A 27,557-nucleotide genomic window follows, 5' to 3' on the forward strand; every position below is an offset into this window, starting at 1 on the left:
AATATGCACATCTATAGGTCCAGACTTAATTATCTCATTCTGTTTAGAGCAGTCTATTACAATGATCGATGAAAGCTCTTTGAATTTATGTGGACCGAGTAGACATCCCCCTCCCTCTCCTTCAGCAATTTTATAGTAAGAAGGGCTAAACCTTGCATACATATCATACGCTCGGCTGTATATGTTTTGATTCCACTGCAGATGTAGATTGTCTTATGAGTAGAATTTAAAATTGAGGTAGACTTTGGCAGTAGTTAACTTCCAGTTATCGAACACGGTGGAATCATGTGCTGTATTACTTCTTCTATCATTCTGAAACGCAAGTATCATGAATCTTGGTGTCTCTAGGTGGCTGGATGTTTTAATAGACCATGTTTGTCTGCTCGCTGTCGGTAACACTGGGTACTCGGAAATCTCCCATGAGCGAAATGTCAGTGATAGAAATGTATCTGAATTCAGGACTTTTAAAAGCTTCAAATGCTCCTCGTTGGATACACAGATGTGAGGCATTTTCCATATTAACCTGTTGATTGATATCATATTCTCCTCTTGAGCTCCTTGAATGTAATAGTTATTGTCCGTCGCACTCCCCACCAGAATGAGTTCTTGTTTAGCGTTCATAATAACCTCCCTCATGTCCTCAAAGTATCCCATAAGCATTTTTAGAGTTATGCATGCAGTAAATCGCTTGTACTCATCAACTGCTCTATCCTCTGGCTCGTCTATGAACCATCCTGCATTTTATGTTATGCCTACATTGCGTGTATAGCCGATCTCAGAGTCATTGAGTTCATAGCGTATCTCTTGGAAGAGGAATGCTAAAGCGTTACGTTTCAGCTTGGATCCCACTGTATTGCAGCCGTCTGTTTTCTTGAATGACCCCTCTAAATATATGAAACTCTTGCACGGAAGCTTGAGTGCGTCTTGGTGCTGGATGACAATGCTGATTTCATCATGCTTGTTAAACGTGGTTGAAGCATAAGGTTTATGAGAGAAGTATTCCTGACGTATAATTCCCTCATCGTACTCTACTGGATTGGTTATATTGAGTGATGACGTCATTGCACGACTTCAGACCAACCGATTTAAGAAACTCGTAGTTCGCTGGTGTTATCACCTTGCTGTTGGGTACCGAAGAGGTGCGCTGTGGATTGCGTGCACTTGTTTTATACCGTACGCGCATCCTGTCAAGTGTAATCGTACAATGATTTCCTCACCATGAAAGTCAACAAGTTGATTATTCTGGTCCACAATAGGCAGCTCCAAATAGTCCAATGTCTGAGCTGTCACTGGAAGATATATTGCATTGGCAGGGGTCTCCACAATCTTATACCCCATTGCAACTGAGGGGAAGAATCCGTAAACAGTATGAATTAGACTATCACTGAGGCAGGAGTTTGTTGCAATGTTACACTCGACATGTATTGTGCTGACTGGGAGTATGTCCGCTGTCTGATTTGACTTGTAAAATCTGTCCTTTTGTGAATCCCAGCAGGCGCGCTACTGAACCTTTCTGGTTAAAGTCAATCGTTGCATTTACAGTCCTTATTTCAGATTTAAGTGTATTGATGTTTGCATGTAACTCAATACCTTTTCCAGACTGTTTTAAGACTTCATTTAAATCGTCATAATCGTATGCACCCGGTTCTATTTCAAGAATATCTTTTCCACCATTAATATCGAGATGTAGTTTATTGTTATTCTCGGTGATATTAGGGATGCTGTTGTATGTCCCAAGACCAATCAATGCAACACTCCATTGACCAGCGCTCAAATCAATTGGTGGGAAGTAATTTGCACGCCTTACAGATGATCGTCCTTTTAACGTCAAAGTGTACGACATTGCATCTGAACCTCAACTGATGAATGAATGTTTAAACCTCCTCCTTAGCCTATATAGCGTGCATCTTCTTTGTGAATGTAAAGAGAAACATGATGCATAGATGTCCGCTGAGGTGTGTATTTAAGTCCTCATAGCGTCTATAATTGTAGAGTACATGTCCTCTATGAGTGAAGTATTGTTGCAATTCTTCTGGTGGCTGCAGGTCACCAAATGAGTCGGAATAGTAGATGGTATCCGCGTCTTTCATAACGTATGCCACCCAGTGGGTGCCGGGGCCTCCAGCAACATCTAAATTCACAATACCGCATTCACCAGTTTTCCACATAGTCTTCGGTAATGTATACTGCATAAACACACCACGGAATTTTGGTATCTTGAATTTATCTCTAACAAACTTAAGAAAGTCTGTATTTGTGAGTGGTCGATCTGGTAGGACCGCTAATGGGCATTTTTAAATTTTTGAATAGACCAAGCTCTTTCCTGTACGGTTTCAAGTATAGTCCTTTTCCGATGGCTGCGGCTTCCATCATGCGGTCATGTCTTCTCGCCTCTTCTAACTGCACTTGGGAGTTTATCGCGTTCTTGACTGTTCGATCAATAGCTGCAGCACCACCGGCGAGGGATCCTACCGCCGAGAGCGCGGAGAGGGCTGGGATGAGAAAAGGAATAAAACCGCCGGATGTCTTGGGTATTGGTAGAACACGACGAGCTTCAACCGATCCTCTTCTTCTTCGGGCATCTTTCCGATTCATTGCGTTTTTAGCTGCATACATCGCTGTCAGGATACAGTTCTTCAAACAGCCCTTCTTGTTCTTCAGATGGTTCAAATGGATCTGAACACTAAGGGACTTAAGTTCTGAGGTCATCAGTCCCCTAGAGCTTACAACTACTTAAACCTAACTAACCTAAGGACATCACACACATACATGCCCGAGGTAGGATTCGAACCTGCGACCGCAGCGGTCGCGTGGTTCCAGACTGTAGCGCCTAGAACCGCTCGGCTACCCCGGCCGGCGTTCTTGTTCTTCTTCATATTTAGTGCGCAACGTGCAGCGTTCATAACTCGCTTGAAATTCATCACTCCTAAACCCAACTTGATTTTTCCACGAACGGTTTTATCAACTGCAAATGCTGTGATGCGTTGGCCTATACCAATATCCTTTCTTCTCTGTATTGCCTTAGCCTTATCAGCTAAAATCCTATCTGCAGTGTGACGACTTGATAGATCTTTATTTGGTGCGTATGCAATGTCGTGTTCCATAAACGCTTCGTCGAGCAGATTGACTCCCTTATCGCCACGCGCCAGGCGTCTCTGAAGCTTTGTCCCAGGCCCACAGTAGGGATGTGTAATTCCACAGGAAGTTTGTCTAGAACACCACCGCCTCCTCTGTGTCTTCTAGCGCGTATGTTACCTTTCGCTACTGTGGTGGTTGTGGGTAATGCACGTCCATTATATAGCAAATCACCTGCATCAATCCAACTGTTTTGTGTAGCAAGAAAACCAAGCCATTTGACTAGTGCCTTATTTCCCCGACTCCTTAGGACTCTCTCCACGAGAAAAACATTTAGTTCTGAGCTTTTCTGCATCTCCTCAGTGTAGAAGGAGCCAGCAATTTCTTCACCTTTACTATCCTTCAATATATAAGTTCTAGGATTCGTTCGTTGCACCTTTGAAACTGTAAATATATCAGTTGACCAGTTCGGTAGGTATGATTTCTCAAATGCGGTCTTGTGTTCTGAGATACGCACCAAATCACCTACATTAAATTTCTGTTTCGTGGATCCAGCATCTTAATGCGAAAGTACACGGTATCCATGAGTCCATTATCACGAACGTCGATTGGTCTCATTTTTATTGTGCTATGTTTGGTTCTATTATACTGAGCAATTATTTCTGGGAGGATATCTGTCCATTTGTATCAGCCGCGAAGGTTAAAAGTCATCCACATTCGACCTTTTATTGTTCTGTTCAGGCGCTCCACGATACTCGCCTTGAGGTGAGTGAATGTCGAGTAGTGATGATGTATTCCGTACTGCTGCATCACTGTCTTGAAATATCTATAGTAGAGCTCCCCACCATGATCGGTTTGGAGATTGTCTGGGTATCTATTCATTCCTGTCTGTAGCAAACGCTCAAAAGCATTAGCGACATTTCGACCGGTTTTTGGTTGGTTGGTTGTTTGGGGGAAGAGACCAAACAGCGAGGTTATCGGTCTCATAGGGTTAGGGAAGGATGGGGAAGGAAGTCGGCCGTGCCCTTTCAAAGGAACAATCCCGTAATTTGCCTGGAGCGATTTAGGGAAATCACGGAAAACCTAAATCAGGATGGTCGGACGCGGGATTGAACCGTCGTCCTTCCGAATGCGAGTCCAGTGTGCTAACCACTGCGCCACCTCGCTCGGTGGACCGGTTTTTGTTTTGACGGGTAATGCCCAGGCAAATTTCGAGTATTTATCAATAACCATTAAAATGTATTTCAAACCATTATTCTCATGTGAATATTGCCGCATATCTATAAGATCAGCTTGCCACAAGTCATTCTACCCTTTAGTCATAACATGCCTGCGAGGGTATGTTTGCGTGCTGGCTTGTGCAGTTCTCTAACTACCGTCTCCATACTTATTCGATGATATGTCTCTCTCGAAGCTCCGAGATTATCGAAACAACCTCATTCGAATGAGCTGTATTACCTGCAGCAGCTGATGCCATGAGCAGCCATAGTCGATCTGTTAGTTCGTTGGGGTCGTCATAATGACGAGGGATTCGATTGTTCACTGCTTTATGCTCAATGTCAATACCATCACCGCTGCTGCCACTGTTGTTGTTTTCGTTTTCAAGTATTGGCTTTACAATCGTTTTATATTTCTTGTTGCTCAGGCTTTTCGTGATCTTGTGTACACCAGTCATTAGCAGTATTTCACGGTACTTGTCCGTATCATTAAGTGAATAATTTATGGATTTTTTGGTAGGTCTTAGGAAAATAAGATTCATTGAGCTGGGTGTTCTGTCAAACCGTCTATCACCGATCTGTATTTTGTCTTCAGTTAGAGTTATGGGATGCGCACCCAACATGTACGGTCTTCCCCTGCTAACGCCAAATTTTCTATGACGAATAATGAATTCATCAATTGTAACGCGATCTTTATCGTGTGTTTTTGTTTTTGCTGAGAGCTGTCGGAGAGATTCAGTAACCGGCTTAAAGGTGTCTCTCAGTGTTTGCTGCCGATCCATATGCCCTAAACTCAGCAGCCGTAATTTCACACGAACTGCTTTACGCGTCTGAATCACTTTCTGCTTCGTCGACATCTCGGTGTATACTAATCAGACATCTCTGTGGCGTGAGGCTTTATATATCGTTTTCTTCCTCCTCTTACTATGATCCTGACCACCCTTCTCAACAACAAGGAAGTCTACATCTATTTTCCCCTGAATAGCATCGACCTTTTCTGTTAAGTCGGTTACTTTCTTACTGACTTGATTAACTAGCTCATTTAATGCATTCACCATTCTCAGAAGATTCTGGTAATACGTCTCTAGTTCCCTGCGCATACCTGCAACTTTGTGCGCCATAGCTTGAATTTTCGCATCCAAGTACAAGCGAATGTTCTGTCTGTGTACATCCATCCACTCGGGTTGAGAGGTGGACATACTCGCAAATGTGTCCATGGCGTTCCGTAGACTGAAGCACTAACCTCTCCTACCGTGCTATATATATTCAAAAATCTTGAAAGTTTCGCCTATACCTACCATCACTCAGTTTTCTTGTTTTATCAATAACGATAAACCCATACTGTGAATGATTTCGGCAATCTGCACATATCTTTACAAAATCATTGAATGACATGTCCGTTCCGACATGTGCTTGGTAAATGTGTTTTAAATTCAGGTTGTCTTGTTTGAAGGCTATAATGAGGTTTGCGTTATCCCTAACAAGCTGTTTGCGGATTCTGGAATATGTTTGACTTAGATAAAATACATCAGTACCCGTATGACGACCGAAACAGAAATATTTTCGAATTTGGTCTTGGTTTTCCACGGCAACATCGTCAAATATGAAGACTGTGTTTGGCTTTGCTTTTTCAGGTGGAAGGATATCACCGCTTTCATTGAATTTCGTGTGTGTAATACCATCTACACCGCACAATGTCTCTTGCAATAGCTGATACTTGGGTTGAAACAGTGTTTTTGAGAATACACAAACATGTTCAGATCGGACCCCATCTACATGTGTTAGCAGACCAATGAGGACATTAGTCTTCTCGCAATTGGATGTGCCTACAACAATTGCTCGTATATTATCGGGAAGGAGAATTTCGTCTTCTTGTTCTTCTTCTTCAGGTCTTCATTTGAATCTTCACAGGACCAGTCACCGACAACAAAGTCCTTGTGGCGAGGGTGCTTCACCCAGCCTGTCATGATACTAAATGCGCCAGGTACAGACAGGTAGTTGGCAAAAGGATAATAATAATAGTATGTGTGTAGACAGCATAGTTCGATCACTGAACCGACTGAGCTATATTGACTACACAGAGAAAAATTCTATATATTTTACTCATGAAGAGTTACGTGATCATCATCTCAGTAACTCGTGTAGCATTGACAAAACTAATTCTAATACTTTGGTTATAATGAGAAAGAGGAATGAAATAAAAGAAAAACACGGTTTGATATTAGACATAAATTATTTATTTAAAAATCATACATTGGGTGTAGTATTTCAGGACTATCATTACAATTCGTACGTATCTTCTTCACACCAGTACAATATTTAGCAAATAATGCTTTTTGGTGGGCAATAAATTCAGTGCGTATCTCACTCAAGCCAATAGGTGATTCACAGTACTCTGGTTTTTGACACACGGCATTTCATCTGCTTGTCTTTAGGTTTATCGGTCATGTTGCTTAAGATCGTCAATATGTATACTATGCACACATAGGAAGTTTAAAACATCATTGTATGCAGACGCTATGCTAGGCAACCAACGATTCAGTCTCTCCAGCGCAAGACATATGGCAGAGTCTAGATCGTATAACTTCGTAACTGACGGATGTCTTAGATAAACGCAGTTGTCACCTGATTTCACACATAATGCACAGTCATCACACGCTGCTGTAATAGAAAGTGTCACATCAGTAAGACGAATGTCTTGGGGAGAATGAGTTGGATAATATTCGGTGGTTATCTGCTGATTGATGTAGCGCTCTGCACCACATATTTCATCCCAGTCGAACTCGGAAACTGGCACTTTAACACATTTGGATACATTTTCAGTCTCCATTCTAGCATCCATCCCCCTGACCTGATGCGCCTCTATAGCAATGTTCACATGTTTGGATCCACTGGGAGTTAAATTGTATGTGCAGGTGAAAAGCGTGGCTGCACTCAACGTCTTCTTCTTATCTACAGTATCTGCACTCTGTGGGTGCCCTATCACAGGAATGTTCTGCTGGGATGAGTCATATGTTGGCGCCCAGTACTGACCTCCATCTAGTTGTTGGTTAACACCGCCAGCATTCGGTGTGTTGTGTGCACTTCGTGTATCCTCATCACACAAGTCAATGAGTGGGAGCAGAAACTCCTTGTCCTACTCCAACAAGTGGGCTATGGGCGCTACGGGATCCCACATGGCTGCTATTGGTTCAGATGCGGCAGAGGCTGTTGATGTAGGTCTCGATGAGATGGCGGGCGAGGCTGATGCTGGTCTGGACGTGTCAGTGGAGCTAGGCATGTTAGCACTCGACCCTGTTGAACAAAGACGAGGAAGCATTAGATATGGGCCAATAGGTGATAATTTTGAAAAACAATAAAAGTAATAAGGCTAACAACGGAGAAAATAATGTGACGTGTGATACTTACTTTTGCGTTTAATCCTGTTCTGCATGGCTGTGCTGGAGTTTGACTGCTGTTGGAGCTTCATGGTTCTTCTTCTTCTTCTCCCACTGACTGACTGAACAAGACTGAGGCCTTGGAGCTGCTGAGTTTCACCTCTATCTCCTACAATGACGTCATCAAATACTTCAATCATATTGGCTGAAGTCAAACACATGACTCGATTAAGGGCTCCTATTGGCTCCTGCCATTTTCTCCACCCCAGAATGTCATCAGCTGACGTCACGAGAGCGTCCTCTGGTGGCAGCGATATGAGCTAGACCCACACCATGTGGTGGACACACACTGTATATGGCCATCTTGAATAACAGTACTTGTGTCATCACCCGACATCACAGTAGCGCCCTCTGGTGGCGATGATATGAACTAAGCTGGTTGGGCTCTGGACCGCTTGGTGGACACACCGGGTGCCGCCACCTTGGATAACGGTACTTGCGTCATCACCTGACGACATGAGAGTGCCCTCTGGTGGTGACAAACTGAACTAAGCCAGTTGGACTCCAGACCCAGTGGTGAACACACCTGCTTGAAATTGGTTAAATAATAAAGACAAATCCTTTTTTCTGACGAATCCTTAGGCGGAGGAGTCGACTGAGGTTAGTACAAGTGTCCTTTCTTTCGCGGGAGCAGCGAAACCCCGAGAGAGCTATCTTCCTGCCAAAATTCAAACTTGGCGCCAATTCGCAGGATGAAGTGGCGGTCGGGTGACTTAGGTTAGTGGAGGTAGCCCAAGCGGTCTATCTTCCCACCATTTTCTTTGTTTAGTAGAGATAACCGTGGTGTGATGTATTATCCTGTTGGAATTTGAACTTCCCCTCCATTTTTTCTGGTGGAGGGGGGTGTGGCACTCGCAAAGAAATGTCGCAAGCAGCCAACAACACAAACTGACGAAGTACGCATACTATACAACTAACTGAAATTACTCCAGGTAACGCATTAAGTCACACTACGCCATAGGAAACCACCAACTGGTCATAGTTAACCCCCAGGCTATTGACCTCTCAGGGAGTGGGGCAAAGCAAAACTACAAACATGTTTCATAAGATTTGACAAAAAAGGTGACATCAAGCATGGTCTGTATCAGCATCAGTTAGATATAACGAATAATATCTAGGAACGACAAGTACAAGCAATCATTAAGGAAAAAATATTTAATATTGACAGACAGTTAATTTTAGATACAGGTTCAAATACCAACCTAATGTCAAATGCATTTTTCTGTGAACTGAAGAAGAGAGGCAAATTCCCAACGTTTTCTGTCCAAAATTGCAAGGTGCAAACTGCTACAAGCAGTAAGATTAAACTGGTAAAACATCAGGCACTTATTCCATTACAAATTGAACATTTTACAGTGAAGAGCAATTTTGATGTAATTGATAAACTCACAGTTAACCGTTTTATTGGCATGAACACATTTAGAAGATACAAAACACAGACAGACATAGGTAATGGTAAATACCACTTTTATGTAAAGGATCAGATTTTTTCTATTGATTTAGTCAAAACACCTGATAAAAGTAACAAAAACAAACCAGAGTCAAATGTAATAGTACAATATTTCTTTTCAACTGTATATTTTACAAACAAATTTGATACTGAACAAGAAGCAAACACTGAGGTTAGTTACGAAATGGTAGAGCAGAAACTAAGTGAATCACAGATACTAAATGATATGCAATGACAATAACTTTCTAACTTGTTATTTTAGTATGCAAATGTTTTCAATAAGGAGCAGGAGGAATCAAAGACTATGAATATAAATTTGAAGTCTATCCACATGAAACATTTTGTGTAATGTCATATCCTATTCCATGGGCATAACAAGAGGCAGTAAGGGAAGAGATCAATCAATTAATTAATTGGGGAATTATACAACCTTCATTTTTATTCTATTGTAGTCCAATATTACCAGTTAGCAAATCAGATGTTTCTGTAAGATTAGTTCTTGATGCTAGAGGTATCAATAAGATTTTAGTACCAGTACATGTAAGACCAGACAACTTGGACGAACAGTTTCTAAAGTTTTACAATACAATACTTCAGTATACCCGATCTCAAGGCATCCTACTTGCAAATAAAGCTCCATGAATAAAGTCGAAAATATACAGCATTTGTTCGTGGTGGAAGAAGTTACAAATTCCGTGTTCTACCTTTTGTACTGAGCATTAGTGCAGGCGTGTTTACATCTGGACTGGACAAGGTCTTACGACCAGAATTGCTTAGCAAAGTCGCTGTTTATTTAGATGACATGCTAATAGCCACGCCCACTTGGTTAGAACATATCAGGCTGATTGAACAGGTACTTCAACAATTTGCAGATTACGGAGTAACAGTCAGTTCAAAAAAGTCTAGTTTTGGTAAGCAGCAAGTCAAATTTTTAGGGCATGTTGTGTCAGAACGAATAATATTACCTGATCCGAAAAAAACTTGATGCCATACCCAATTGTCCAGCTCCAAGGAATAAAAAACAACTTAAAGCTTTTTTAGGACTAACATCCTTTTATTGTAAAATTGTACCACAGCAACTGAAGAACAGTGATGAACTTGTTAGGAAGAAATAGGGACTTTAATAACATTAAGCAGGCATTAGTCAATGCAAACATTCTTAGCCACCCTGTCATGTCCATGAATTTTTGTCTACACACAGATTCCTCATCACAAGGGCTGGTGGCATGCTTATTCCAGATGTGAGAAGAAGAAGAAGGTAAGGAAGAACCCAAAGTCATCAGTTTTGCTAGTCGTACATTTTCAGAAGCAGAAAGATCTTACTCTGCATCACAATTGGAAAGTTTAGCTGTAATATGGGCATTTAAAAATTTTTGAAAATTTTTTTGGAGTAAGAAAACCAAAGTTTACTGTGACGATCAGTCACTGTCACTTCTTTTAACATGTAAACTATTGCACTGTGGATTAGCTAGGTAGTGTCTATATTTACAAGAATTAAATTTTGACATCATTGCCGGCCGTGGTGGCCGTGCGGTTCTAGGCGCTACAGTCTGGATCCGCTTGACAGCTACGGTCGCAGGTTCAAATCCTGCCTCGGGCATGGATGTGTGTGATGTCCTTAGGTTAGTTAGGTTTAATTAGTTCTAAGTTCTAGGAGACTGATGACCTCAGAAGTTAAGTCCCATAGTGCTCAGAGCCATTTTAACCATTTTTTGTTTTGTTTTTGAGATCATAAGTATTAAAGGAAGTCAGAATGTTATTGCAGATGCCTTGTCGTGGTTACCACAAGGTTTAGAGGAATCTTGTGAATTAACAGAGCAAGATGCAGAAATCAAAACGTAATTAATGCAAGGTATAACACAACAGTCTGACTACCATAAGTTTATTAAGTAAATGAAAATTATACAACAGCAAAATCCCAGATGGAGTAAATTTATGCAAAACCTTAAACAAGATGAAGGTGGAAAGGTAAGTCAATGGTATCAGGAGTACAAGGGCGTTTTGTTTCACAGAAAACATGAAAAATCTGAACAATGGTGTGTATGTGTGTTCCTGAAGATTACATCGATGAATTTATAAGACACACACATGAAATATGGAGACATTATGGAGTAGGCGTACTGAAAAAATTACAACACTGTTTTTTCCACATTGGAGAAGACGAGTCCTACAGGCATTAAGAAAGTGTGTAATGTGTCAAAAATTAAAACAGTCCAATGTATCAAAATATACTGAGCTACACCCAATACTCACAAAAAACCATCTAGATATAGTATCCCTGGACATAGCTGGCCCATATCCAAGAAGTAAAGAAGGAGTAAGATACGTAGTAGCACTGTACGATATTTTCTCAAAACATATCAAAATGTACGCCATTAAAAATACAATAGCCACAAATATCTGAAAAAGAATTGAAAGAGACTATTTGAGAAGAATAGATAAACCAGAGGTACTACTAACTGATAATTCTTCATATTTCGTTAGGCAAAAGTGGAAACAATTTATGACTTCACAGGACATAAGACATGTATTAGTAAACTTTTTTCACTCGGAAGCAAGCCCAGTAGAACAAGTCTTTAAGAATTTAACCGGTGTATTAGGACACACACCCTCACAAACACACCCGATGGTTAGACTATGTAACTCTTTTCACGCAAGTTGTCAATAATCTTCCACATTCTTCAACAGGTTTCACACCTAAAGAATTGATGTTCAAGACAAAACAAAAAAATGAGTGGGAGTCACCCATACCAAAAGTACTACAGAAATGACACTACAAGACAAAATCAAACAAGCCATGATTACACTCGAAAATAGGGCCGAGTATAGAAAGAAAATTTATGATAAGAAACTGAAACTTGTTACACAATTTTTTGAAGGGCAACGGGTCCTCTTACGGACACACCCTAAATCGACAAAATTTGGCAAACTAAATAAGAAGTGTCAATTACTATATTGAGGACCATATACAATTTCCAAAATGCCATACCCTGTGACATACAGGTTAGCCCATGAGAAAACAGGGAGAGACAAGGGTCTTCACGCTCACAAAGATATTAAAGCTTTTATAGAATGATGAAGCTTGGAGGAAGATTATCATTGATGATGTAAAAGATCCACGCAGTGGACACCAAGCTACTCCTTATGTTTCAGATCTAGACTTCAGTAATAAAACGAGAAGGAACTTTTAATCAGAACTCAGGGTGAAGTTGTAGTCTAATTGACACTCGATTTAATCATCCTAAACAACAAAATTAATAAAGAAACATGACACAAACATTTTTATTTAACAAACGCCTTACTAACATGTGATCTATGGTGGACAAAGTGATCTGCTGGGGATCGACACACGTCACTAACCAGAACACTGATCGCTCCATCTGACTTCATACACGTGAATCCAGGTTATGGCACCAAACTATGCCACCACCAAGCATTTATATTCCACCATACAAAAAAGAAAAATATGGCTCGAAAGAACAGGGTGCTGAGAAATACACATCAGAGCCCTATGTCGCAGGAGCGAATACTTTACCCTCCTGCTGGTCAAGGCGGCACACCACGAAGCGTTCGGCAACTGAAGTCATGGAGGGCGGCTATCTGTCATTAAATGCCTGTTCTTGAAAAATGCAAGTACGTGGTCTCACGTTCGGTTAATTCAGAACGCAGGTACTTCCCTATGAGCCTCTGAAACCCCAATGGATTCCGGTGTGCAGGTGGACCCGTTTGCTGGTCTGCCAAACCAATTTGACTCCGTGCCATGACTGTGCGTGTTGAAATATGTCAAATATTTAGACATTCGACTCAAGACATATAAGTACACGCACGCGTCACTCGTTGTGACCGTGATGATATAAGGAGTACCTCTGATGGTTCAGAAGGTGACTGGCACAGGCTCTAATTCGTACACTAGCAAAGGACGCAAGTCTCACTGTTTAGGTAGAGACCTACAGTTCTTTACTAGCGAAGCGCCAGTACAAGAGACTTGTACAAGAGAGATACTACTTCCTTTCTCACAGCTTCCTCCTCAGCTCGGTTCCAAAAGCACATTTCTCTTTTTTGACTTCCCCCACTTTCGCACAAGCCAATCACGAGCTGGAGCCCAGCATTCTAAGCTTGGAGAATCGTCTTTGCACTGCAAACCGATTTGACTAATCAGAGACTTTAAAGTTAATTGGCAGAAAACGGAAAAAAGATTCAGCATCGCGGCCTCTTTCCCACACGTTTGCCGTGTCTTTTGCTAACACAATACAAGGTGGAAGCACAGCCCTCCATAAACAGCTTGTTATCTCCCCTGTTGCTCCCATTTAAAAGTTTCCCAAGAACGGCCATAAACTCGCCAAAAGCCGCATGCTTTCACAAATGTGTTTTGAAACAGAGTCTGGACGTCTGCGCGCCAGTTTCCCTGTCCCACACAAATTCGCAGAATGTTTACATTACTTTTGGCGGCTTGCTCCCTAACAAGGGCCCAACCTCTGCTTTATTCCCGGCATACAATGCGCTGTCCGGTGCAGTGGCGACTTCTCGGTGCTATCCCGTATACCTGGATGTCTGCCTCCCGTCCGACACCAACTTAATGTGTTTTGCCCAATGCGACCACAGCACGGGACCGTCTGGAAATCTCTCCTCACCGTTCCACAGAAAAACGCGCTTTGTCGGCCCAACAGTCTGCAGTCGTTTAAGTCGGCCCCCTATTCCTTTGAACGCAGGTAAAACTTACCGTATTTCCTTCCCTAGAGCACGCAAACAAGACCATTAACTACTTCCCACCATTCCATCATAATGTATGAAGTCAAATCGCAGTAAAGATCATATTCCCTATGAAAACGAAGTGGCATAACACCGAATCTGAAGTGAGAGTGCCCTGCAATCTCTCAACCTCAGTAGCATTTTTTCTTTCTATCACAAGATAATTGTACATAGTGTCCATAACTCTAAGTGTGTTTTTTTCTTCTGGAGTGTATTTTAAGATAAAGTAATGTGTATAGGTGTAAGTAATTATTTTGATTTGTGGCGTAAGTATAAAATCAACAGGAATAATAAGGAATACACCACTTCACATGAAGTGAAAGTATAAAGAGAATTACCTTATGGCTCAGCTGTGCGCACTCAAAAATACGCATTGAAGTCAGTAGTAGGAGAGGAGGCATTAACCTGTGCACATGTGCAAGAGACTGGCAGAAGGGGCAACCAAATATGAATGCGATGTGTACAAGTACCTAACTTAAATACAAAGTAAAAGGAAATACTAAGCAATTTTATCTACTGTCTAAGAACTAAATAACCTATTGATATATGTATACAGAGATTTCATTAAATGCTAAGCTATATACAACATATTTACAAGCAAAACGAAACATTATGAAAAATATACGAGACATGTAAGCTACGAATAAACGACAAAATACCACAAGAAATGTCAAATAATTGTTTTGCAGGGTAAATGATCGTAAAGGGTAACAGAATAAACGAATGTCTATGAATTCAAACGAAATATGGAAATATCTGCTGACAGACGTAATGTATCAGTAGCCACCAAGCTACGTAATGCAAGTAGTTTTAGGTTAGTTTGAAGTTTTTTTCTTTCAGCGCCCCTTGCATCGTCACAGCGCAGAACAGGAGAATTACATCGAGAGTAACAGGTAGACAATCAAGAAACGGGGCCGCACCTCGAGTCAACAATTTATTTATAAGGATTTTTATACAAAGTCATAAGGCAAATGAAAAATGAAAATATGCATCGTTGCAGTATATATCTGTGACATTTACCAGTACCTATTCACTCCAGAGTACACATAAACAATTAAGCATGTGATTTTACAGAAACCAATTAATTTTTATCATGACACATGAAAGCATAAACAATGACATTTCCAGGTATTTGAAAAAAATAAGTCTGCGATGGTTGAAACTTATTCATATTTAACTCTAAGCTACCCGTAAATTGAAGTAAACAGCACTAGCGCATGAAAAAACAACATGATAGTACATGAATGATTGGTCAGTACACATCATTTCCATGAAATGAAAGTTCCTTAACAACCAGTCCATGATTGTATGAGTAATATTTACTCATAAATACTGGAACCAGTAGGTGAGTATTTCCTTTCCTTCCTCGCAAACAAAGGAGGCAGCGCCAAACGTAGTTAGACCAACAATGGGTATATTTTAGACCCATTTTGAATGTTTTTCTCCCTCCTCTATGTAAGGAAGAAATGAGCTCCCAAAAGTAATAAAAGCCTATCTATAAAATGAAGTATAAATGTATCATATGCTTGTATTGTATCATAATAATGTGTTATGTAATTAATTTGTATAAGTGATATGAACGAAGAAAAGTTAAAAACTAACAAACAGCTGTAGTAACAGAACTCAGTTAATGAAAAATTTATTATGTTTTATAACTTCAGAAATTTATGTTCGTAATATGAGCGATGGATGGAATGTCGGCCATAGATGTAAGCTATCATGTTATGTATATTGCTATAACTCAATACTTGTATGAATTTTCATTGGAAACCAAACTCCATGTAAAGGAATGCACTTTAAAGACAAGAAATTTATACAACATTTTGCATGGCTACATGTGACTTTCGACAAGAGTGAAGTGTGGTGACTTTAACACCCGTGTGCAACAAAATAATTTCTGACTATTGTGTCACACAACGCCTGATACATCAATAAGTGAACTATAGTTGTGCAAGAGAATACTTACCTCGTCGACGGATGCTGTCGGTCAGGGTATGACAGGTAATATTGATGATCGGGCTGTAAGAATGGAGATGTTCTGCCACAGCATCAGATTTTGAAGAATTAGCACACATCCACTGCAACCAGAGTGAAGACAAATGCCACGGAAATTCTATAATATGTAATACCCAGGTGAAAGTGTGAGACTCAATGTGAAATAAACACTAAGAAAACGAGTGCACCACATGTGACATTAGCAACTAACATGTTGACCATTAGCGACTTGTGCTTAGCCGCCAAACCTACTAGTGCGCAAACTCAAAACCTGGCAGTGAGGACGAAGCAAACTGAACATTATTGTCAGCGAGCTATATTCAAATATGTAATGAACTATCATATTACGTGTATAATCTTTCAATTTCTTGTAGAACTTTAACACACATAGGATAAGCTGACATATCCATTCCATTAAATTAAAGAGAAGCTGAAAAATATAGGGCATCGACCCGTATTGGCAAATGTAAATATAAATATGTACATGCATACCATGTCAACGTACAGTGTTGGGGCAATTGTGTAAGTACGTCATGAAAGACACCCCCTCCCCCCTGGATATGATAAAGTGTATTAAAAAAATGAAACAGCGATCGACCTTAAGCGTCAGCAAAGACATTAATTATGAATACACGATAAGGTGCAAACAAATGAACAAAGAACATCATTCACTTTTCGTTATACATGACTTTGTTTCACTCTTTAGTATGTAGAAGGATGGTTAATATGTGTATGGTTAAGATGTATTGCTCGAAGTATGACGTACTACAAGTGTTATGTATTATATATGATTCTGAATAAGAGAAGACTTAACAATAGTATTAAGCATTTTTACTGATGTGAAGCCAAGTTGGGAGGATTTTCTTCATTTTTTGAGACACTCTGGTGTCTACAATTGAAATGTAAGAGAGGAAGTCCAATAGCACAGTTTCATATTTTCAGAGCATTTACTAATAATGCAGTCGTACTATACTTTAATTTTTTCCATTTATATATATTTTTTTATTTATTATAATACACCACCTAGATCGCCCAACATGAATGCCATCGTACATTTATGGGACATAATCGAGAGGTCGGTTCATGCACAAAATGCTGCACTGGCAACACTTTTGCAATTATGGACGGATATAGGGGCAGCAGGGCTCAGTATTTCTGCAGGAGATTTCTAACTGTTTGCTGAATCCATGTCACGTCGAAATGCGGCTCTAAGCCAGCCAGAAGGACGTCCGACACAATATTAGGTATCCTTTGACTTTTGTCACCTCATTGTATTTGAATACTTTTCCTTAGGACCTGCAATCTAAATATTTTTTATTCGAAGTTTGATTATTTTTGCTGTGCACTGCGACATATTTCATCGCATTATGCTATATTTTAACATAGTCAACCATCATCCAACTTATCGCTATCCTACTGTGATCTCAGTAACAGGTTTCATGACAATGGGAAGAAGAATAATAGTAGTAATACGCGCAGAATCAGCTGTAGATTAGATTAGATTAGATTTACTTTCATTCCAAATGATTCATAGTGAGGAGGTCCTCCAGGATGTAGAACATGTCTGAAAAACAACAATACATGACAAATATTTACAACTCAAACAAATAAGCTAATGTACTATTCCACGGGTCCCAGATGCCATGGTCATCATTTTTTAATGAACGCTATATGAAAGAATCATTTTACAAATACTAATGCACTGAATTTAAAATAAAAAAGTTTTTTATTCATTTATAAGGTAAAAAACGTGTAATACAACTACTAAATACTTATTTACAATGAACACATTACTGCACTGAATTTGTGCAGAAGTTATATTGTACTATATATATACACACACACACAAATCGGTTGGTTCTACTGAGAAATTCATCAGTGGAGTAGAAGGAGTTGCCCACCAATAAATCCTTTAGGCTTCTCTTCAACTGAATTTCATTGGTTGTTAAGCTTTTTATGGCTGCTGGCAAAGTTATTGAAAATGTGTGTTCCTGAATAATGCACACCTTTTTGTACAAGGCTAAGTGACTTTAAGTCCTTGTGAAGATTATTCTTATTTCTAGTATTGATTACATGAATTGAGCTGTTGGTTTGATAAAGTGATATATTTTTAATGACAAACTTCATTAAGGAATAAATATATTAGGAAGCATTAGTTAGTATCCCTAGTTCCCTATACAGGCTTCTGCAGGATGTTCTTGAGTTCACACCACATATAACTCTTGCTGCACGTTTTTGTGCCCAGAAAACTTTAGCTTGGCTTGATGAATTGCCCCAAAAAATAATCCCATATGACATTATGGAATGAAAGTAAGCATAGTATGCCAGCTTTTTCATTTTTTTATCCCCTATGTCTGACACAATTCGCATTGCAAATGGATATTTGTTAAGACACTTCAGCAGTTCTGTGGTGTACTCCTCCCAGTTGAATTTATTATCAAGCTGTAATCCCAAGAATTTTATACTATCCACTTCTTTCATCTGCTTGTCATCATACGTTAGACATATACTCGCGGGACGCTCCTTACAAGTTCTGAACTGCATGTAGTGAGTTTTTTCAAAGTTTAGTGACAAAGAATTGTCTAGGAACCAGTGATTAATGTCCACAAATATTTTATTAGCTGACCTAAGACTACACTTGATTTGCTATTTATTGCAATGTTTGTATCATTGGCAAACAAAACGAACTTGGCATCTGGTAATGTTACTGATGAAATGTCATTGATATACACAAGAAAAATTAAGGGCCCTAAAATGGAACCTTGTGGGACCCCACATGTAATTAGTTCCCAGTTGGATGATGCCTGATAGCTTGATACATGTCCCTTCCCTAATAACACCCTTTTTTTCCTGCCAGAGATATAAGATTTGAACCATTTTGCAGCATTTCCTATTACACTATAATATTCTAATTTATTTAAAAGGATATTGTGATTTACACAGTCAAAAGTCTTTGACAGACCACAAAATATACCAGTTGCCTGCAATTTTTTGTCTAATGAATTAAGCATATTTTCACTGTAAGTGTAGATAGCCTTCTCGATATCAGAACCGTTTAGAAATCCGAACTGTGACTTTGACAGTATGTTATTTGAGATAAGATGGTTATAAAGCCGATTGTACATTGTAGTGGGAGCTTACTCAAATAATACCTTAATACCTTAACTGAAAACTAAACAGAGTCATTTTCACTCCTGCTGCAGCGCTTGTGATTTTCCGTACCTCAGAATGATAGTGTCACTCCATTTTTATTCTGACAACGTATAACATTTCTTTTGGGGAGGGGGGGGGGGCGGATTAGCACAGTAGGACAGGTGAGGAGCAAAGGTCATAGACCTGTTGCAACAAATGACTATAACAGAATTCTGCAACTCTAATACAAAAGTCACATGTAATAATTGTACACTCTCTCTCTCTCTCTCTCTCTTTCTATTTCTCTCTCCCGCTTTAAAATGAGAAACAATGTTCTGAAACTGAAGGAAAACTTGAAGCAGCCTTACAGTTTTAGATAACATCAATGGGGAAATATCCGACCGCCATTTGATTGCCAGTTTGTAACTGTTTGTTTGTGATTTGTTCATCCACTTGTTAATTTATAACGGCTCTGACAATCCCGCTGTCGGTCATCGCTGGTTTTTGAGTGTACATGTTTTCATATTAGGCCTCTAACACTCCAATTTTTGTATATATCTTAAGTGATCGCATAAACAAATTTTTGCGCGTAATTTTTCCATATGTGACGTATCCGATGATTGGGTTCCATATGTGGCGTATCCGATGATTGGAGGTTGAGTTGGTTGTGCTTGCCGATTCCGTAATTGAAGTCTTCATGTCGGAAACATTCCTACCCAAATGCAACAATAGTCGTTAGGCTGTTTAGTACCAATATTAACGATCTCCTGCAGATTACTCCCACGTCTACTGGTTGAGATGGATCCTCTTTATTACGCATTTAAGCTCGTCTTCGTAACGCATCATTGGTGCTCCAAAATATCTCGAACCATAGTGCAGTTCGCTTTAGAGCATAGCTGTTATTGGATGTGGTATCTTCTATGCAGTTGACACGTACTGTTCCCAGAACAACTGCGGGAGGGGGATAGTATTACTGACATTGCCCTCTCATGTAATCTTCAGAAATGGCTTTGAGCTTCTCCTGGTGGAAGCACGGATTTAGCCAAAGAGGGAAGGGGGGGAGGGGTCAGGGGTCCGGATCCTCCCTACCACCTAGAAATTACACACGACCTAGTTTCCGTGTAACGATGAAACTGAAAGACACAACGGGCGAGAAAAAGTTTTCGTTTGAGGGCGTTGCTGCAACATGTGTGGAACGTAGTGCGACTCCAATGCGTCTATGTAAACACCAACATGAAGGCAAAGGGTTAGTGTGGGCGTGGGGCGTTCGTGTCTTCCCGACGTGCGTGTAGTGCATGCGGAACATGAACTATGGCGACGTAATTACTAAACGCGTCCAGCAGGACCAACGCGCTGTTATTCTTTTCTTGGCTGCTGAAGGATAAACATCGGTAGTCACCCATCGGAGAAGAATGTGTATGAGGCAGTATGTCTGTCGAACACTGTTGTTGTGGAATGGTGTGACAAGGGATGCTGCTACTTCATGACAAGGCGTGCCCCACATCGCAAATCTTAGGTGGGAGACACCCGAGCACCCTCCTTATAGACTTGATCTCTCCCCATGCGATTATCACGCCTTTGATCCCTTACGAAAAGCCTTGAAGGGTCAACGATTCCTGTCGGACGAGATGTGCAGCAGACAGTTACAGACTTCTTCACGCAGCAGGACACGGTGTTCTACCAAACGAGAATCTTCAATCCGGTGCGCCAGTGCGATAATTACATCAATGTCCACGGTGATTTTGCCTGAGTTGCGTGGCGATTCTGGACTGTCTGGCCTTCGAAAGGAAACTTTATGATCACCCCTTATGTTCTGATTTTCAGTTAAAGGACGAAACAGGGATATGCACTATCGATACTCAACAAGGCCATCGACAGCTCAAACAATCAAAATATCGATAGCACTATCGCCTTTTGCCTATCCCCACTTTAGTCAAGACCAACTATACAGAACACTGTTGGGCTTATTTGAGTCCAATTGTTTCGTCAAGCAGCTCAGTTTTTACTTGCAGTTTAATTTAACGTATGTGCTGCCGTTTATTTGTTTTTGTTCTGTGTGCTGTTCTGATAGGCCTAATTTTGGATAAGTTTGTAACTAGAAAGAATTGAAAAATCGATTTTGATTAGTCCTCTAGCGTTGTGATGAGTTAAAAATATGTACGCAGCGTTATAATAGCCAAATTACCTGTCTACATCAGATTAATGTTAGCACTGGTCTTTATTTGGAGACTGGTAGAATTCTGAGGTTGCAATATTTCACAAGGCAGCGGAGCGGTGAAGATCTCATTTCAAATAACATCAAATTAAAATCAATGCATGAAAATACACTTATTGGCCTTTCCTGTGTCGCCCACAAATAGCGTTGGTCAACAAAAATATCACCCAACGATGATGGTTCTATTTGTTTTAAAAAAACAAGTTACTCAAAATTCCATTACTATGAGCCCAAACGGCAAAATATCGCCCAATCTGGTAACCCGGTCGGTACTCAGTTATGAAAACTGATTCCGATACGGAACTATGGGGAGAGGCTCATGGAGAGCAGTAGGGGTATATTGTAACAGCACATTCTAAACCCTTTCATTTCTAAAAGATTTTCTCAGCGAGCTGGTTGAATTTGTCCGAGCCGACTGAGCCCTTCATCCCCACTGCCCCTCCGCCCCAGCCCTTTTACAAAATGTATTTACGCTATTGTAATACTATAATAACTGAACCCACGAATTCCATACACAATAAAATCTTAAAACATGCATGCATTCATGCAACACCAAATGATAAACATGCACAATCACAGGAAAACTTGCACTGTCTGAATTGCATATTTTGTCGTGATGCATTTTATTTTATTTGAAAACAAGGTATAACAACTAGTTTTTCCGAATTCTGCACCTCCTAGAGCGCTCAGCTAGCTAATCCCTGGATTCAGCAGGCGAGGTGGTTCGAATCCATCCGCTAGGAACCTTGAAAATGGTTTCATATGGTTTCCCATTTTCAATTTAGGCAAATGACGTGGTTGGTCCATTACTACAGGCCACAGCCAACTCTTTCCGAATGCATTTTTTCTTACAAGGGAACCTCCCCGTCGCACCCGCCTCAGATGTAGTTATAAGTTGGCGCAGTGGATAGAACTTGAAAAACTGAACAGAGATCAATCGAGAAAACAGGAAGACGTTGTGTGGAACTATGAAAAAAATAAGCAAAATATACAAACTGAGTAGTCCATTTGTTAGATAGGCAACATAAGTAATATAGCGATGTGAGGAGCGCCGTGGTCCCGTGGTTAGCGTGAGCAACTGCGGAATGAGAGGTCCTTGGTTCAAGTTTTCCCTTGAGTAAAAAGTTTAATTTTTTATTTTCAGACCATTATCAAAGTTCGGGCACTCACGCATAATCAACTTCGCTCTCCAAAATTTCAGGACATGTTCAGATTTGCTTGGACATATGCAGGATTTGACGGTCTACACACGGAAAAATTTGAAAACGTTAAAAACATATGTTTTGACAGATCACAGGAAAAACTGTGCGACTCTGAAACTGTTGCATTCATTTGTTGCAGTTTATGTGACGAACTATTATGTTTTTTCTCACTTTTTTGGGAGTGATTATCACATCCACAAGAAAAACTAAATCGGGCAAGGTAGAAAAATCTTTTTATCCATTCGCCAAGTGTACCAGTTAGGTGGGTCGACAACATATTCCTGTCATGTGATGCACATGCCGTCACCAGTGTCGTATAGAATATATCAGACGTGTTTTCCTGTGGAGGAGTCGGTTGACCAATGACCTTGCGATCAAATGTTTATGTTCCCATTGGAGAGGCACGTCCTTTCGTCTACTAATCGCACGGTTTTGGGGTGCGGTCGCAAAACACAGACACTAAACTTATCACAGTGAACAGAGACGTCAATAGATGAACGGACAGATCATAACTTTGCGAAAATAAAGAATGTAAAACATTTCATTTGAGGGAAGATTTGAACCAAGGACCTCTCGTTTCACAGCTGCTTACATTATCCACGGGACCACGGCGCTCCAGACCTCACAGTACCCTTGATGTTGCATATCTTACACATGGATTACTCAGTTTGTATATTTTGCTTCTTTTTTTCATAGTTCCACACAACTTCTTCCTGTTTTCTCAATTGATCTGTGTTCAGTTTTTCAAGGCCTATCCACTGCGCCAACTTATAACTAAATCTGAGGGGGGTGCGATGGGGAGGTTCCCATCTTAGCAGATTCCAGTTACCTTAAAGAAGCAGCCTCTCATTTTAAATCAGGGGTGGCCAACCTTTTCGGCAGGCGGCCAAATTTTTGAGAGGGGATTTCCCCGCGGGCCGCATTACCAATTTTTGTTTTAAAAATCCAAACATGCAAGAAATATTAATTTATTTTTTTAAACAAAATAGGACAAATCTGAAGACATACTATTAATTATAAAATTTCAGTGAAGTCAATGTTAGTGGAATGTCTGGCTTTGTTTGACTGAACTGAGGGAGTCAGTGTTAATGTCGATTGAAGTTGTTTTCCAGATGAACATCAGTAATTAGTGTTCTCATTTGTGGTTTGATGTAATTCATCAGACTAAAAAGCTGTTCACACTCGTAAGGGTTTCCAAATAATGAAATCATTTTTAAAGCATGTTTGTAAAACGCTGGATATTTCTTCTTGTCCAAATATGTTTTATAGAACTGCTCCAAACCAACCTGATTCAATTTCTCTTTAAACTGTGCATCGTACTGCATTTCATAGCATTCCATTTGCAAATGTCCCGGTAGTGTACTTAGGTCTACGGAGAATGCCACAGCAAATTTTAAAAAAAGTGGACGATGTTTCTTAAAATTTTGAAATCGGTTTTCGAATTCATATTCCAAGTCAGATCTCAAAGAAGCCTACTTAATTGCTGCCGCCTCTGTGACGTCTAATTGCTTTGACAATGTAGGAAAATTTGTGAAATTTTTTGTTCGTAATCGTTGTTCCTAAAGCCCAAGTTTCATTTGGAATGCGGAAATAAGATAACGCTTCACATTAATAAGTTGATCTTTACATTGGAGTCGAGCATTAACATTATTTAGGTGGCTAGAAACATCGACCAAGAACGCAAAGTTGGAAAGCCATTCTTTACCTTCGGACTCCGAGAGCCTCTTTGACTTAGTCTCAAAGAACGATCGTATTTCTTGTTTCAAATCAAACACTCTTTTCAACATTTTCGCATTTGTTAGCCATCTTACTTCTGTATAATATGAAATGTTATCATGCTCTGAATCCGAGCACCATCCGTTGTTAGTAATAGGCCTACCAATAAGTTGTTAAGCTTTTACGAAAAGCGAATTAATGTCGATATAACTGCTTCCAATACTTCGTGGTATCCTTAACGCCGCTAATCCTTCTGTTTTATTAAAATGGACTTCAACAACTCTGGCATAAATCGCCACTTAGGCAGTATTCGCCATATCTGCGCATTCATCCAAAGCTAGAGCATACTATATAAACTAAGATCCGCGATGTTTAAAATTATCTTCAATTTGTCTTCCAATGTCGTCCACGCGTCTAATTATATAGTTTGACGAGACAGGCTTATTTTTGAGAACTCTGTTTCTTTTTCTCGACACACAGTTTCAACGACGATCTCTAAGCATAGAACTCTGTTTCCTTTTCTCGACACACAGTTTCAACGACGATCTCTAAGCATCCTATAAGTATTTCATCATCTGAATTTGGCTTTGATTTTTTTTTTTTTTTCGGTATCAGAGCTGCTACATAACTTGTTTTCACACTGCACGTTGACTTTGAATTCGTCCTTGTAAATATCTGCTGTTGACCAGAAAGTTTTCAGTCGTTTGCCTGGTCTTGTCGAAATTGTACCTTGTACTATCAAATATAACTGCATGTTTAGTCTCGTAATGTCGTTTGATGTTTTTATCTTTTGGAACCGAGACAGATTCATTGCATATCAGACATATGGGTTTTGTTTTATATTCCACATAAAAAAAGTAGATTGCAGTCTACTTATCTTGAAAAATTCTCAACTCCTCTGTAATTTCCTCGTCTTAGGTCTTATTTGTTTACTAGTTGACGCAGTACCAAGTTTACGTCTTGAACTCAGACAGACACATGCAACGTGAAGTTCAGAATCAAATATCAATTGCCTACAGTAGTTCGATGCAGCTCTCAAAAATTCCCTGCAAAATCTACTTTAAAGTTCCCCAGAGTTGAAACTTCCTGGCAGATTAAAACTGTGTGCCCGACCGAGACTCGAACTCGGGACCTTTGCCTTTCGCGGGCAAGTGCTCTACCATCTGAGCTACCGAAGCACGACTCACGCCCGGTCCTCACAGCTTTACTTCTGCCAGTATCTCGTCTCCTACCTTCCAAACTTTACAGGAGAGCTTCTATAAAGTTTGGAAGGTAGGAGACGAGATACTGTCAGAAGTAAAGCTGTGAGGACCGGGCGTGAGTCGTGCTTCGGTAGCTCAGTTGGTAGAGCACTTGCCCGCGAAAGGCAAAGGTCCCGAGTTCGAGTCTCGGTCGGGCACACAGTTTTAATCTGCCAGGAAGTTTCATATCAGCGCACACTCCGCTGCAGAGTGAAAATCTCATTCTGGTTCCCCAGAGTTGTTTAACACTGTATAGCAACTTGACTGTTTTGATGGGCTGTGTGGTTCTGTGGTAGGATTCCTAAATGACACATGATTGGCCTTCGATTCCCAGTTGTGGTAAGTTTTTAAATATTTCCATGAAGCGAAGGGTACACGACGATGGGGAAAAATTGATTTGAAATGTTTTTCTTTCTTAAAATAAATTTATACATAAGACAACGGTGATTAGGGATTTATATCTACAATGAAAACTGGATTTTAGCGTGTGATGTATAATTAGATATAAGGAGACGTGCATTTTTCATAAAAATTACAATTAAATAAGTGCTAATTAGCATATATTTAAATGACGTAGGTATTCGAACCGAACGAAAAAAAAATAAAAAAAGTAGTGACCGAAACAAGATTCGAACGAGAAATCCAACAATTACTTGTTTCGAGCACTTTTTTTTGTACTTTACGGAAATGCTTGTAGAGCATACGACTATTTTAAAAAATAAATAGCAACTATGTATCTATGTTTAAAAATACAGTCCACCTGGGAATCAAATTGTGGCCCTCCACAGAGCTACCCTGCTCGTCGAGTTATCGGTCTGTCGTTTGAGTATTATCTGCACTTGGGAAACTTCATTTTCTCTTCTCTCGAGAATTTTTGAAAACACCCAAAAAAAGTTTTGCATCACCCTGGTTCCCAGAACCCCTGAAGACAGACGTTGACTGTGGGTATTGTATCACAGACACAGTCCCTTTGACTGTTCAGAGATGTCACTAAACCCTCCAAAAGATGTAAACGACCAAAAGTAATGAGCAGCGCCTATTAGACGGAGAGGGTCTGACTGCCGATCAGTTCCAGTCATTCCACCAGGAAGGAGGTACAAGGCTCGTGTTGTCCGTAGTTCAACCATGCTTAGACAGTCAATACCGCGGTTCGACTGCGTCCGCATTATTACTTTGTGGCAGGAAGGGTTCTCAACAAGGGAAGTGTCCAGGCGTCTCGGAGTGAACCAAATCGATGTTGTTCGGACATGGGGGAGATACAGAGAGACAGGAACTGTCGATGACATGCTTCGCTCAGGCCGCCCAAAGACTACTACTGCAGTGGATGACCACTACCTACGAATTATGGTCCGGAGGAACCCTGACAGCAACACCGCCATGTTGAATAATGCTTTTTGTGCAACCGCAGGACGTCGTGTTACGACTCAAACTGTGCACAATGGGCTGCATGATGCGCAACGTCACTCCCGACGTCCATGGCGAGGTCCATCTTAGCAACCACGACACCGTGCAGTACAGATGGGCTCAACAACACGCCGAATCGACTGCTCAGGATTGGCATCACGTTCTCTTCATCCATGAGTGTGGCATATGCCTTCAACCAGACAATCGCTTGAGACGTGTTTGGAGGCAACCCGGTCAGGCTAAACGCATTAGACAGACTGTCCAGCAAGTGCAGCAAGGTCGAGGTTTCCTCATGTTTTGGGGTGGCATTACGTGGGACCGACGTATGCCGCTGGTAGTAATGGAAGGTGCCATAACAGCTGTACGATACGTGAATGCCATCCTCCGACCGATAGTGCAACCACATTGGCAGAATATTGGCGAGGCATTCGTCTTCATGGACGACAATTCGCGCCCCCATCATGCACATTTTGTGAATGACGTCCTTGAGAATAACGACATCGCTCGACTAGAGTGGCCAGCATATTCTCCAGACATGAACCATACTAGACATGCCTGTGATAGATTGAAAAGGGCTGTTTATGGACGACGTGACCCACCAACCACTCTGAGCGATCTACGCCGAATCGCCATTGAGGATGGGACAATCTGGACCAACAGTGCCTTGATGAACTTGTGGATAGTATGCCACGACGAATACAGGCATGCATCAATGCAAGAGGAC

This window comes from Schistocerca nitens, chromosome 5 (assembly GCF_023898315.1).
Source record: "Schistocerca nitens isolate TAMUIC-IGC-003100 chromosome 5, iqSchNite1.1, whole genome shotgun sequence".
Classification (NCBI taxonomy): Eukaryota; Metazoa; Arthropoda; class Insecta; order Orthoptera; family Acrididae; genus Schistocerca; species Schistocerca nitens.